Source organism: Manihot esculenta, chromosome 8 (genome assembly GCF_001659605.2).
Source record: "Manihot esculenta cultivar AM560-2 chromosome 8, M.esculenta_v8, whole genome shotgun sequence".
Taxonomy (NCBI): Eukaryota; Viridiplantae; Streptophyta; class Magnoliopsida; order Malpighiales; family Euphorbiaceae; genus Manihot; species Manihot esculenta.
In genome coordinates, this window is record NC_035168.2 from 23,000,014 (window position 1) to 23,006,997 (window position 6,984).

Below are 6,984 nucleotides of genomic sequence, written 5' to 3' on the forward strand. Positions count from 1 at the left end.
CCACCAGAGAGTGAGAGACCAACTGCTCGTCCTCCTACATTGCCAAGGGCAAGGTCTCAGAGATCTAGCAGGGAAGGTACGTCAATAGACCCTAGAAGGTCTGTAGACGAGAGCAGAAGAGGTACAGCGAGAGGAGAAAGATCAGAGGAAAGGAGGGAGGCGATGGAGATGGATCAGTCTAGAGATGACAGCATGGGTGTAGGCAGATTTGAGGAAGGTATGAGAGAGTCGCAGGGAGGCGCTCAGGCCTCAGGTTTTGGCTATCTAGAGTATCTGATGGGAGGTATGTCGGAGTACTCTAGTTTTGTCCCATATCCTCCTTACATGCCATATATGCCTTATCCTCCTTATTACCCACCATATCCTATGTATCCACCCTCCCCTACTCATCCAAGTGCAGCACACCCAGAGCCAAATGACCCAGTACCACCATCAGAACCAGTAGCCCCTGTTGTTGACAGACATCAACCTAGCTCATCTGGAGGTAAAGTGCAAATTACAGAGTACTTGAAATTGGATGCTCCTAAGTATAACACGGGAGATGATCCATTTGAATACCTCAGATCCGTTAGGATGATAACCAGTGAGTTGGGAGCTGATGATAGTAGAGCCATTGAGATGGCAGGGTTTACACTGAAATGCAAGAAAGCCAGAGAATGGTTCAAGAATTATGTGGAGCCTAGGCTTGACAACATGTCATGGGGAGAGTTCGCCAATGAATTTGCAGGGTGGGCTTTTCCTGACAGTTCTAGGGAGATGAAAGTAATAGAGTTCGAACAGTTGCGACAAACAGATGAAATGAGTGTTGATGAATTCACAGATAAGTTCCTGGATTTGCTTCAGTACGTGGGTCAAGCCTATGATACTGATCAGAAGAAGGCAAGGAAATATACTATGAGATTGCATCCCAGGTATTCTTCCTTGATTCTTCCAGCAGAAAAGGAGAGTTTCCACATGATAGTGGACACAGCCAGGAAAATGGAAACTAGTGCCAATATTCAGAAACATTCAAAGGCACAGGCTTCGGGTTCTAAGGCCCCCAGTTCAGGCACTTCAGGCAGCAAGAGATGGGATAGAGCAAAAGGAACAAAGAGTAAGTTCTGGAGTAAAGTCAAGTCAGGTCTGGGAATAGGTAGTGGCTCAAGCGCTGGCACAGCTCTAGTATGCAGAAGGTGCGGAAAACCACATGGAGGAGTTTGTCGGTTGGGATCTACAGCTTGTTTTATATGTGGACAGGAAGGGCATATTGCTCGGGATTGTCCTCAGGTGACTTTTGCACCATCCCAGCAGATGAGTTCAGGCAGTGTGGTACAGCCAGCAGCTCCAGTCATACCTCAGAGTAGTGGCAGAGGTAGAGGGAGAGGGGCAGCCTCTACTTCCGCAGCAGGTTCCCGGGGTGGAAATCCGGTAGCCCCAGCACGGATTTTCACTGTGACACAGGAGGAGGCGAACACGTCGAACACAGTGGTGTCAGGTACTCTCATCATTGGGTGTTCAGATGTGTATGCTTTGATGGACCCCGGTGCTTCTCATTCCTTTATTGCTTCGAGAGCCATAGAGAGATTGGGTTTGATCAGTTCTGAGTTAGAGTATCCTCTCTGGGTCAGTGGACCTAAGTGTGACCCATCAGTGGCAGCGTCAGTCTGTCGTTTCAGTCCAGTGTTCATAGAGGGTAGATACCTTCCAGCTGACCTTGTGGTTCTAGATTTGACGGATTTTGATGTCATTCTAGGGATGGATTGGTTATCTACATATAGTGCTACCTTGGATTGTAGAGAGAAGATAGTGAGTCTCAGAGACCAGGATGGGTCAGAGTGTGTCTTCAGAGGAGACAGGAGAGGTACACCCAGAGGTATGATTTCAGCCCTTCAGGCTCGTCGTTTACTTAGGAGGGGTTGTCAGGGGTTTCTAGCTCATGTGAGAGAGCTAGACAGTCAAGTTAGGGAACCAGCCACCGTCCCAGTAGTCCTAGAGTTTCTCGATGTTTTCCCAGACGAACTTCCAGGACTACCACCTGGTAGGGAGATAGAGTTTGAAATAGAATTGCTGCCTGATACCAAACCTATCTCTATTCCTCCCTACAGGATGGCACCAGCAGAGTTAAAAGAGTTGAAAGAGCAGTTGCAGGACTTGGTAGATAAGGGTTTCATCCGCCCTAGTACCTCACCTTGGGGTGCTCCAGTGCTTTTTGTCATAAAGAAGGATGGATCCCTCAGACTTTGTATTGACTATAGACAGTTGAACAAGGTCACTACCAAGAATAGGTATCCTCTACCTAGGATTGATGATCTATTTGACCAGTTAACTGGAGCGGGTTGCTTCTCTAAAATAGATCTGAGATCTGGGTATCATCAGTTGAGAGTTAGAGAGGCAGATGTGCCTAAGACAGCGTTCAGGACCAGATATGGGCATTATGAGTTCTTAGTAATGCCGTTCGGGTTGACTAACACCCCTGCAGCAATCATGGATCTCATGAACAGAGTTTTCAGTGAGTTTCTGGATCACTTTGTCATTGTTTTCATCGATGATATATTAGTGTATTCCAGAGATGCAGAGGAGCATGTCCAGCATCTGAGGATAGTTCTGCAGACACTGAGAGAGCATGGTTTGTATGCCAAGTTCTCGAAGTGTGAGTTTTGGTTGAGGAGCATTTCCTTCTTGGGACATGTGGTATCAGTAGAGGGTATTGAGGTAGACCCCAAGAAGATAGAGGCTGTGGCTAACTGGCCCAGACCCACTATAGTAACTGAGATTAAAAGCTTTCTGGGACTGGCAGGTTACTACAGGAGGTTCATTCAGAACTTCTCAAAGATAGCAGCTCCTATGACCAAACTGACTCAGAAGAACCAGAAGTTTGTCTGGTTAGACCAGTGGGAAGAGAGCTTTGATGAGCTCAAGAGGAGATTGACAACAGCACCAGTGCTAGCTCTGCCTATCAGTAATGAGGATTTCACAGTGTTCTGTGATGCATCTCGAGTGGGATTGGGCTGTGTTTTGATGCAGAGTGATAGGGTAATAGCTTATGCTTCTAGACAGTTGAAGAAGCACGAGGTGAATTACCCCACCCATGACCTTGAGATGGCAGCAGTTATCTTTGCACTTAAGATGTGGCGGCATTACCTCTACGGGGTTAAATGCGAGATCTTCACTGATCATAAGAGTTTACAGTATATCTTGAGTCAGAGAGAGCTGAATTTGAGGCAGAGAAGATGGGTCGAATTGCTCAGTGATTATGATTGTAAGATCCAGTATCATCGGGGTAAGGCGAATGTTGTGGCAGACGCCCTAAGCCGAAAGTCACTAGGCAGTTTATCCCATATAGTAGCAGAGTAGAGATCAGTTGTGATGGAGCTTTACAAGCTCTTAGAAGACGGGTTACAGCTAGAGTTGTCTGGTACAGGTGCGTTGATAGCACAGATGAGAGTGACACCTGTGTTTCTGGAGCAGATAGCTTAGAGACAGCATGAGGACCCTGAGTTGATGAAAATTGCCAGGACTGTTCAGTCAGGCAACAGTGCAGAGTTCAGATTTGATAGCAAAGGGATCCTTCGTTATGGGAGTCGACTTTGTGTACCAGATAGGAGCAGTGTGAAGGAAGACATTATGAGGGAAGCTTATAATGCGAGGTATAGTGTTCACCCAGGAGCCACCAAGATGTATCAGGATCTGAAAAGAGTGTATTGGTGGCCAGCCATGAAGAAAGAAGTGGCGTAGTTTGTGACAGCCTGTGAGATTTGCCAGAGGGTGAAACTAGAGCATCAGAAACCAGCTGGAATGCTTAACCCATTACCGATTCCAGAGTGGAAATGGGAGAACATAGCTATGGATTTTGTAGTGGGTTTACCAGCAACGTCCAACAGGATAGACTCTATATGGGTGATTGTGGACAGACTCACAAAATCTGCGCATTTCATTCCAGTTCGGAGTATCTATTCTGTGGATAAGTTGGCACAGGTCTATCTGGATGAGATAGTGAGATTACATGGAGTTCCAGTGTCTATAGTGTCTGACAGAGGACCTCAGTTTACTTCCAGATTTTGGCGAAGTTTGCAGAGTGCGATGGGCACGAGATTGGATTTTAGCATTGCTTTCCACCCACAGACTGATGGACAGTCAGAGAGGACCATCCAGACCATAGAGGATATGCTTCGACTATGTGTGTTAGACTTTGGCGGTTCTTGGAGGCAGCATCTACCTTTGGTGGAGTTTGCCTACAATAATAGCCATCATGCTAGCATAGGGATGGCTCCTTATGAAGCTTTGTATGGGAGGAAGTGCAGATCCCCTGTTTGCTGGGAAGAGATAGGAGAGAAGGCTCTTGCAGGACCAGAGTTAATAGAGATTACTAGTCGAGTAGTGCCTATGATCAGAGAGAGAATCAGAACAGCGTAGAGCTGACAGAAAAGTTATGCAGACGTGCGCAGAAAGCAATTAGAGTTCCAGGAGGGTAATTGGGTATTGCTAAAAGTGTCTCCAATGAAGGGAGTGGTTCGTTTTGGGAAAAAGGGTAAGTTAGCTCCACGATACATTAGACCCTTTGAGATCTTGCAGAGGATTGGAAATGTGTCGTATAAGCTGGATTTACCTACTTCTATGGAGAGAATTCACCCGGTATTTCATGTTTCTATGCTACGGCAGTTTGTGTCAGATCCGAATCAGGTTCTGAGTGAGCCTGAGGTGGAGATTCTTACAGATCTCACCTATATAAAGCAGCCAGTGCGGATTCTGGACACACAAATCAGACAGCTAAGGAACAAGGAGATTCCGATGGTGAAAGTTCTGTGGAACCACCACCATAATCTAAAAGAATGCACCTGGGAGACGCGGGAGTCGATGCTTCAGCAGTATCCATATTTGTTTTGAGGTTAGTTTCCTCCGTTTGATGTGGTAGATGTTTGTTTTCGGACATTCGAGGACGAATGTTCTTAAGGGGGGGAGAATGTAATACCCGGCTGGAGTCCGGCATCGGAATTCTACTTTTCGGTGGAGTCCAGGATGTCGAAAGTCTCTAGAAGGGTTAGAATTATGTTTTTCTTAAATGTTTCGATATGTTCATTAAGTTTTATGCCTAAGGAAATGAGTTTTTGAGTGAAATGAACCAAGGCAGAAAAGCCAGGTTCGGCCGCCGAAGTTGAAGTTCGGCCGCCGAACATGCATGGCTTTCGGTTTCACGTGTGGCCGCCGAAGGTGGTCTGGCCAGCCACCTATAAATGGCCCTCAGTCGGTTGAAAGGATAACCATCACCGTTTTCTTTCACTTGCTGAGGTGAAACTCTGTCCTTTGTGAGTATTTCTTCATGTTTTTCTTCAATCATGCAAAGATTTGATTAGTTTTTATGGTATTTTGAAGGTTTTAAGCTAAAAACTCAAAGTTGTGAAGTTTGGAGAGTTTGAAGGAGATTTGCTCCAAAACTCCACGTTGGGATCGTTCATCTTCTTGATTTCAAGAGGTAAGTGAAGATCTTGAGCTTGTTTTTATGTTTTCTGAAGGTTTTATGGGGTTTATGGAGAGAGTTGCATGAATAGGGTTATTTGTGAGGTTTTGATGATTTTGTGCCTAAAGCTTGTTTCTGTGTTGTTTGTGTTGTGTGTTTGGGGTTTTTAGCTAGTTTGTGACCCCTTTGAGCATATACATGAGTGTATGCAAGTGGAGGAAGTGAGGTGTTTGAGTGGGAGAGAGTTTTGTGCATTTGGCGAGAGGCAGGGCAAGTTTCTGCCCTGCGGATGAACTCAGGTTCGGCAGCCGAAGGTACATTCGGCCGCCGAACCACTGAGGAGAAGAGAGGAGGTGGCTTCGGCTGCCCAAGCTTGCCCCCGAGCTTTTGGACTTTCGGCTCTGGAGGGGAGTTCGGCCGCCGAAGGTGCCGCCGAAGGTTAGAGACTTTCGTCTCTGGAGTGCCTTTTGGCCTCCGAAACTTGCCCCCGAAAGGGTTCGGCAGCCGAAAGTGGAAGTTCGGCCGCCGAAGGTGCTTGAGTTTCATCTCTGGAGAGGACTTTCGGCCGCCGAACCTGCCGCCGAAAGTGTCCTGTCCAGCTTTCCTTTGCATGCTTTGCATGGATGTTAGAGTGAGTTTAAGGGGATTCTTGGGGAGTTTAATAGAGTTGTTCATACGCTAGTTTGGTCCCTCATTTGAGTCCATCTGTATAGGTACAGACCAGAGGAACCAGAGAGAGCAGTAGTGAGGACTGCTCCAGAGTTTACAGAGCCTGCAGAGTCAGTCAGTCCAGATAGCCAGAGGTGAGTGGAACTAAACTTAACTCTTTTAATTGACCAATGGAATGTTTTAGCATATCTCATGCATCATGATTATGCCATAGGTTGATTGCATTAGTATCCACGAATATGTTGCATTGCATAGTAAATTGTTGATGTGGGTGAATGCTGAATGATCCAATAGTGTCAGACAGGAAGTCCAGGAGCCTTTGACTACGCCCTGGCAGGTATAGTAAAGACCAGGAGCCTTTGACTACGCCCTGGCAGTTATAGTAAAGACCAGGAGCCTTTGACTACGCCCTGGCAATGGTAAGTATAGAGGTGTTATATACACATATACATATATGACAGGAAGACCAGGTGCTCGATTCTACGCCCTGGCACAGAGTTACTAGGACTATGTGGTGACAGGTTTACTCTTGATGTGGATTGTCTGTGTTATGACGCATTCCATCAGATCATGTTTTAATGAATTGGTTTACTGTTCTACTCACTGGGCTATAGAGCTCATCCCACTCCCTTAACCCCAGTCTTGCAGGTTCATCGTACAGTGTACAGGGAAGGTTCAGCAAAGGACAGAAAGAGAAAAGAGCTATGTAATAGTTAGAGTGGACATGTAATATAAAAGAGATGTACTAGTTGTGTTTTCAGTATGTGCTTGACTTAGTAGTTGTATTGTAAATCTGTTGCTATGTACATGAGTTATATATGGTTTACAGAGTATGTGAAAAACCAGGCTTAACAGGTATGAGTTAACCCATCTAGAGCAAG